This window comes from Piliocolobus tephrosceles, chromosome 2 (genome assembly GCF_002776525.5).
Source record: "Piliocolobus tephrosceles isolate RC106 chromosome 2, ASM277652v3, whole genome shotgun sequence".
Classification (NCBI taxonomy): domain Eukaryota; kingdom Metazoa; phylum Chordata; class Mammalia; order Primates; family Cercopithecidae; genus Piliocolobus; species Piliocolobus tephrosceles.
The window spans coordinates 153,852,512-153,860,432 of NC_045435.1; the positions used below are offsets into that span (position 1 = coordinate 153,852,512).

The 7,921-nt window shown below is 42.4% G+C and overlaps 1 long non-coding RNA gene across 2 annotated transcripts in view; it reads right to left on the reverse strand.

Annotated features, from left to right (window-relative positions):
• Positions 1-355: 355 nt before the first annotated feature.
• The window catches only part of LOC113224796, a 41,014-nt gene continuing 33,448 nt past the window's right edge, over positions 356-7,921 (reverse strand). The window contains exons 2-4 of one of the 2 annotated variants that reach the window (XR_003309407.2): positions 7,320-7,434; positions 5,622-6,176; positions 356-2,110 (exon numbers count right to left, since the gene is read on the reverse strand). This is a non-coding gene — a long non-coding RNA (uncharacterized LOC113224796). Of the gene's footprint in view, positions 2,111-4,908; positions 6,177-7,319; positions 7,435-7,921 lie in introns of those variants that run through there. The other variant, XR_003309406.2, reaches the window with a different exon arrangement.

Sequence of the window (7,921 nt, forward strand, 5' to 3'; positions counted from 1 at the left end):
GCCACTGTGGAAAGCAGCTTGGAGATTTCTTAAAGAATTTAAAACAGGAATACCATTTGACCTAGCAATCCCACTACTGGGTATATATCTAAAAAAAAAAAACAAGGTTTTCAACCAAAAAGACACATGCACATGTATGTTCATCGCAGCACTATTCACAATAGCAAAGACATGGAATCAACCTAGGTGCCCATCAGTGGTGGACTGGATAAAGAAAACGAGGTACATCTACACCATGGAATATGCTGCAGCCATAAAAAAGAATGCAGTCATGTCCTTTGCATCAACATGGATGCAGCTGGAGACTATTATTCTAAGCAAATTATTGTAGGAACAGAAAACCAAATACCACATGTTGTCACTTATAGACACCGAAGACTACTAGAGGAGGGAGGGAGAGAAGGGGAAAGGGTTAAAAACTGTTGAGTACTATGCTTGCTATCTGGGTGAGGGGGTCATTCATATCCCAAACCTCAGCATCACACAATATACAATATACCCATATAACAAACCTGCACATATATGCATCCCCTCGAATCTGAAAGTTGAAATTATATTTTTTGAAAAGCTAGTTCATAGTTGTAACTACTTTCTAGAGTCTTGCTACTTTAAGTGTAATCACTGCTGAACATCACTAATCATCAGAGAAATGCAAACCAGAGCCCATATTTCTCAAACTCTAATGTGTATATGAAGAACTTGGGGTCTCGTGAAATGCAGATTGTGATTGGTAGGTTTGAGGAGGGGTGAGAGATTCTGCATGTCTCAGCAGCTCACATGTGATGTGATGCCATTGGTGGGATCACATTTCCTTGAGGCTTCAGTGGAGCATCCTTGTGATGGCCTTGGCTCCTCTTTTCTAAATTGTCAGTCTGACCCCGTGGGTCACATACTGAGCACTGATGAAGAGACCCCGCTCTCCTTCAGTGTCCTTGCTCTCTCCTTGTTTGAATCTTTCCTTCTGTAAAATGGGATTAGCAAACCCATGTGGAGTCCACTGAATGGCAGAACCTTAGACTTTCCAGTTAGAGAAAACTTTGGAGATTGTCTGATCTAACTTGTTCCCCTCTTCGCTGCATCACATCTTATGTCTGAAAGCCCATGCCTGAGATCCTACCCACTGAGTGTGCAGTTGTTATTCTCATCTCATTCCATCAGACCTAAGAAAGCTCTGCAGAATAAGGGCCCTTGCAAATGTTTTCAAATACATGGAAGTAGCTAGGACAAACAAACAAACCGTTGTTCAAAAATCACTCAGCAAACCCCACCTTAATGAGTAATTTTCTCTTTTGGCTTCAGAAAGCAATTAAAAAACTCAGCATTTCTAGGCGAAAAGCTTTAGCAGTTCCCCTCTTATTCTTTTCTCCCCACAGCAGGTGCTAAAGCACAGCTCGGTCTTGATTCATCCCTTCTGTCAAGAGCAGGTGTCAGCCTCAATTATTGTTTTGCAAATTCATTTCAGTCCTTTAATGCAATTTCTGGAAAAGGAGGTATTGATTCCCCAACCTCAGCTGTTTTTCCTGAAGCCTATACCACATTGGCCTTCCTGGTCTCTTTCTATCTCCTCTCTACCTGTCTCCTTCCCCTGTCTTCCTCTCTTTCTGGAATGCATGTCATATTTCTGGCCGGTGTTCTATAATAAACCCATTTGTAGTTTCCAAAGGAGAGGCATAATAAAGGCATTGTATGAATGTGTTTGAATGAGAAATTCATGAAAATCATCAATTTTTATTTATGGTGAAACATTTAACTTGGATAGAATATGATACAAATCAGATGTAACTATGCCTCTGGAGGCACTGTGAAAAAGGGAGTGTTCTAGTTTCATGAATTTGCTACTTTTGTTCTGTGTATATTGCTGTAGCACCATCTTTAAAGTCCTCTTCTTAATGAGTGTCTCTAGCCAGTAAATTTCACACCTCATGTGTGTGAAGACAATGTATTCTGCAAACCAAGGTATTTTGAGAGTAGATTGGGCAGCCACTGGTAATTGTGCTCCTGTGTCAGGCAGGCACTGGGAGTGTCTCAGTAAAGGGATACACATGGCCATCCTAATTACAGGCAGTTTCGGATGAAGGACTCAGTGACAGTTTAGTATTGGGAGGTGAATCTGTTGAAGAAAAAAGCATGAAACATAATTAAACAGGCAAGAAAGGCTTTATTCAAGACTATTGCAGCAGGGGAGAGATTAATCTTGACTCTGGATGCAGCAGGGACAGCTGGGGATTTATGGTCAATGGGCATAGCGAAGGGGTCAGTGGATGGAAAATTACTAAGAGGATTTGGTTAGGTATCAAGGGTTTGGGAATTCTTGCTGATCTAGGCTCTGCAGGCCAGGACCAGGCCTAGTCAAGAAGAGACCTCAGAGGATCAAGATTAAGCTTTGGTCAAGGAAAGAGTCCTTGTTGAAACTCACCAAATGAAATGCGGATTTTAAAATTCACTCTTAACTAAGGAAACTGAATAGTTTCCCAGTCATGGGAACTCATCCTTGCTCTGAGAAATTCTTCCAACTTTATGCTCTATTATCTTCTTTGTGATTTTTAAAAATTTGTCCTTTGTAAATCTAGTTATTCTAGTTATGCTTGGTAAAGAAATCTATTTTATCTTCTGATCTTTGCTTCTACTTCAGTAAAGCTGAGGTGAAATTGACTCTTCAAAAATGAAAAAAGAAATGTGGCTTGAATTGATAAAGGAAGCACAATTGTAATTCATTCAGGAGGGACTTCATCAAGTGGGCTGTGTTTCATGGTACATTGTTTAGTGAGCCTTAGAGAACAGAAGGGAAAGCAAGGGGTTTATTTGTAAGGTTTGTACACATGTCCACCACAGTGGAGGCTCAATGAAGATATCTGCTGTCCCCGGTAGCCCAGTGCTCACTACTAGGCAACTCCTTCCCCCTCTGAGCATTGGTTTTCTTGTCCATAAAATGAAGGTGTTCCATTAGGTGAGCTCCTTGATACCTTACAGGGATTTTTAGAAAATTCTACAATTCTGATTTTTTTTTTAATAATTCTGATTTTTAAAATTATTCTGTCCCTCTCTGGATTGTGCTCCATTGTTATAAAATATCCTCTTGAGGCCATTCCAAAGGATTGAATATGAGCAATGGTAAATCAATCTGAAAATAATGACTTAATGTAGAATTTGTGTCTGAAAAGCGCAATATATTTTGTGGTTTATGATACAACACATCCAAGGAGATGTATGCAAGAATGTTCCAGCAGATTTATTAATAAAAGCATGTGTGTTGGGGGAGGGGGATCAGGAGAGGAATCGAAACAACCTGAAATGTACTTCAGGAGAATGAATACAGAAATAATGATGGCATGACTCACAGTGAAAGCCAATCAGCCAAAGAATCAAAGGACATAAATATCAACAGTTTTGAGCAAAAACAAGAAAAAACTTATACCATTTACTTAAAGTGTAAAGACACACAAAACAGTACTACTACTCATTTCTAAGGGATACATACTTGTATATATATAGTAAAAGTATTTTTTTAATTCTTGGTGGTGATAAACACCGGGCTCAGAATAGAGGTTCCCTCTGCGGGTGGGAAGGGAGTATGATTTGGGAGGGGAATTCATGGGGCTTCAGCTGTATTTGCTAATGTTTTGTTTCTTAAACTGGGAGTTAGATATATGGGTATTCACTGTATTATACCTTATACCTTTTCATATGTCTTAAAATATAACAACCTTATGATAAAGTTGGGATAATCATAAAAAGAGATTGCCTACATTTGTTTGTAAATTAGAAACACTCAGTCACCATGATTTAGTGGTAGCAAAGCTAATGTGAATTTAAAATCTTCTTACTACCTGTCCTGCAATTACAATGTACAAACATCAAAAAACAAAACAAACAAAACTTCCAGTGTACACACTGGTGAAAGAACCACTAGTCAGATACCAGTCTCAAGTTTTTACTACTTATATGAGTAATTGCTGTTGTTATTTATTTAAAATTTATACTGTGTGAGAAAAGTTTATGAAAACATATAGTTAGCTAAAAAGTTGTGATTGGATGCCAGATTGATAAATGAGCAGCTTACTCTGCAAATAAGTGCAAACTCAGCTATGAGCTTTCAGGTGGTCTAGACAAGAAGAGAAACCTGCCTACTGGTTTCTTAGTAGACAACCTTATGATAAAGTTGGAATTGTCTTGAAAACACATTGCACACATTTGTTTGTAGATTAGAAACAAGCTCTAATAGGCAAACTGGATTTTTCTTGGCTCTAAAATTCGGTGAAGAATTAATCACGAGAATCCTTATGTAATGGGTACTGAGACATTCTGAGTGGTACTTCTGTTAATTTGCTCTTGGCTACAGCTTCTTGCTATTCATCCATTTCACACAGCACCCAGAGTGATCGTGTTGTAACAGAACTCAAATCATTTCAACCCTCCAGAGGCTTCCCATTGCACCCATGGCAAAGTCAAGCCCCTTACCTGACCTCCAGGCTCCCTGCTCCTGCCTGACCATCATCTCATGTCATCTCTTACCATTCTTCTCCTCTTAATTAGGCTCCACCCATCCCAGTTGGTGACTCTTCCTTAGAGCTTATGAGAGCTGGGCATGTCCTCTTCTCTCACTTAGGAATGCCCTTCTCCCAAGTCTTGGCTCATCTTTATCATTCAAGTTTCCATTCAAATGTCATTCTCAGCCCCACCTCTCAAAGAGGCTTTTCTTTTTTTTTCTTTTCTTTTTTGTTTTTTTTTTTTTTAAGACGGAGTCTCACTCTGTCACCCAGGCTGGAGTGCAGTGGCATGATCTCAGGTCACTGCAAGCTCCTCCTCCCAGGTTCACGCCATTCTCCTGCCTCAGCCTCCCGAGTAACTGGGACTACAGGCCCCGCCACCACACCCGGCTAATTTTTTTTTTTTTTTGTATTTCTAGTACAGATGGGGTTTCACCATGTTAGCCAGGATGGTCTTGATCTCCTGACCTCGTGATCCACCCACCTCAGCCTCCCAAAGTGCTGGGATTACAGGTGTGAACCACCGCACCCGTCCTCAAAGAGGCTTTTCCTAATGAGCAAAAGTAGCCTCACAACCACCACCTATATTATCCCTAAACCCAAGACAAGAGGGGTGCTCTGGGCCCTGTGCTGTAGAGGGGTACCCTCCAGCCACATCCCTTCCCATGAAGCAAGAAGTCCATGGAACATAGGGGACTTGCACACCCAGAGCTTGCATCTCCTCTACTAGGTCATGCCCTGTGCTGTGGCTTGAATATGTCCCCTTCAAAATTCATGTAGAAACTTAATCTTCATTGAGGTAGTATTAAGAGATGTGATTTTGGGAAAGTGATTAAGTCATGAGGGCAGAGCCATAAGGAATGGATTAATACCTTTACAAAAGAGGCCTCAGAGAGATAATTGCCCCCTTTTGCCCATCTAAGCTTTCTTCCCCTCCAGAGGACACAGCAAAAAAGTGCCATCTTGGAAGCAGAGGGAGCAGCTCCCACTGGACAGCAAACCTAGCACCTTGACTTTGGACCTTGGACTTCCCAGCCTCCAGAACTCTGAGAAATGAATTTCTCATATTTATAAATTACCTAGTCTGTAGTATTTTGTTTAAGCAGCACAAGCAAACTAAGACGCCCTGCTTACCTGGGATTCCACAAGTCTCTGCCCAAATGACCCCAAGCCCATTTCTAGAGTCTGTGAGCCTCTGCCTTGGTTCCTTTTGTCTGCATTGTCAGTTTGCAGACCCCTAAGCCCAAGGGTCGTCACACAGTGGCTGTTTGCAGAAGGTATGGATAAATATTAGACATAGGGGCTGCAGTATCATATGTGTACAAGAACTTCCTCTCAAGGGGAGTTGGAGCCGGGCTGAGAAGAGACGGGCACAGGCCGGGAGGCAGGGATCAGGGACCCAAGGGCTGGCTTGAACAGCCCTTCCACATCCCAGTGCAGAACTCTGAGGAGTCTGAGAATGCTGAGTGCAAACTTGTTCTTCCAGGTGTTGGAAAAGTTGATTTGTCAAGCTAAGAGGGTAGATCATATTTTATTCAACAGTTTGTTAGCTTGATTCACACTCTTTAATTATTTATACATATGTGGATCTCCATTTATACTCTTGCCGCCTCTTACAAATGTTAGCAGCAGGCCTGGCTTCCTCTGCATTTGAGTCAGTCCAGAAGATGGTGGTTCAAATTCCAGAGCCTGGTGGTAAAAAAAAAAAAAAAGTGGGGGTCTGTGCCAAATCCATTAGAAATATCTTTTCTGACACCCACCTTCTTGAGGATTCCAGACTTTCTTCTCAACAGTCCTGTTCTCTACTGTCTATCTTATTTCCCTGTTTTTATTTTGTAGCACTGAAAAAAATCTAAAATTACCTTATTTGTTTATTTGTTTAATATGAGTTCTGTGAGATCAGAGGCTTGTGGCTACCTCTGCCCCACGTGGCACATACTAAGTGCTCATTTAAGATGTGCTTATAGCCAGGCATGGTGCCTCATGCCTGTAATTCTAGTGCTTTGGGGGGCCAACACGAGAAGATTGCTTGAGACTAGGAGTTTGAGAGCAGCCAGGGAAACATAGCAAGACACCCTTGTCACTACAAATTTTTTTTTAAATGAGCTGGGTTGTGGTGGTGCATTCCTGTAGTCCCAGCTATTCTACTGGCGGAGGTGGGAGGATCACTTAAGCCTGGGAGGTCGAGGTTGCAGCTATGATCGTACCACTGCACTCCAGCCAGGGTGACAGAGCAAGACTCTGTCTCTAAAAATAATATAAATAAATAAATAGATCATTGCTGAATGTGTCATGACAGGAATATTGTTTTAAAAAATTTGCCAAATGAATGACTTAGGTGCTATTTTGTGCCAGGACTGTGCAGGGTACAAAGATAACTCAGAAGGTCCTCTGCCTTCATGGTCTCCAAGCCTAGTGGGGGAGCAATCTGGAAAACCAGTTTTCTCCTTTTAATTTTACACTCTGACATCATTACTAAATCTGGAAACAAAAATACGTATGTAGCCATTATTGTAGCACTTCTGGGCAAACAATTTCCAAGGTAAATAAGCACCAGGGAAAGGGAAACAGACTTTCTAAAGGGTTAGGGATAAGAGAGCTTTTAAAGTTGATGACCCATCAGAATGGTGGAAAGTGCTTTTTCTCCCTCTCCCTGAACATACATTGCTTGTTTCTCTAGGAGTGGGGTAACATGTTAAACGTTTTCTGCTGTTAAGCTAAAATACTGCTTAGAACAGGAGGCTAAAATCCCCTTAGCTGCTGCTGTCTGCCTTATTTAACTTACATGGCAGACGGTGGCATCTGTTGAACCACACTGTGTTGGCTGCTTACCTCCTCCAAGGAGCTGAGGGCCTCTGGAGTCATTCTTCTCAGAGGGCTCTGAGGGCAGCAGGGCAGCTGGGGCTTCCAGCAGCTCTGGGCAGACTTCAGTTTCACTCCAGATGGCCTGGGTGTGGAAAGTGTGAAAGAAGACAGGCAGAAACACTGTCCCTTTGCATAGAAATCCTTTTTTAAAATTAGGGCTTGTCACTAAGGGAGCAAGATGGCCGAATAGGAACAGCTCCAGTCTCCATCTCCCAGCACGAGCGACACAGAAGACCAGTGATTTCTGCATTTTGAACTGAGGTACTGGGGTCATCTCACTCGGGAGTGCCGGACAATCAGTGCTGGTCAGCTACTGCAGCCTGACCAGCGAGAGCTGAAGCAGGGTGAGGCATCGCCTCACCTGGGAAGCGCAAGGGGGAAGGGAGTCCCTTTTCCTAGACAGGGGAACTGAGACACACAACACCTGGAAAATCAGGTAACTCCCACCCCAATACTGCGCTGTAAGCACACTGGCACACCAGGAGAATATATCCCACAACTGGCTGGGAGGGTCCCACGCCTACGGAGCCTCCCTCCTTGCTAACACAGCAGTCTGCGGCAATCTAACT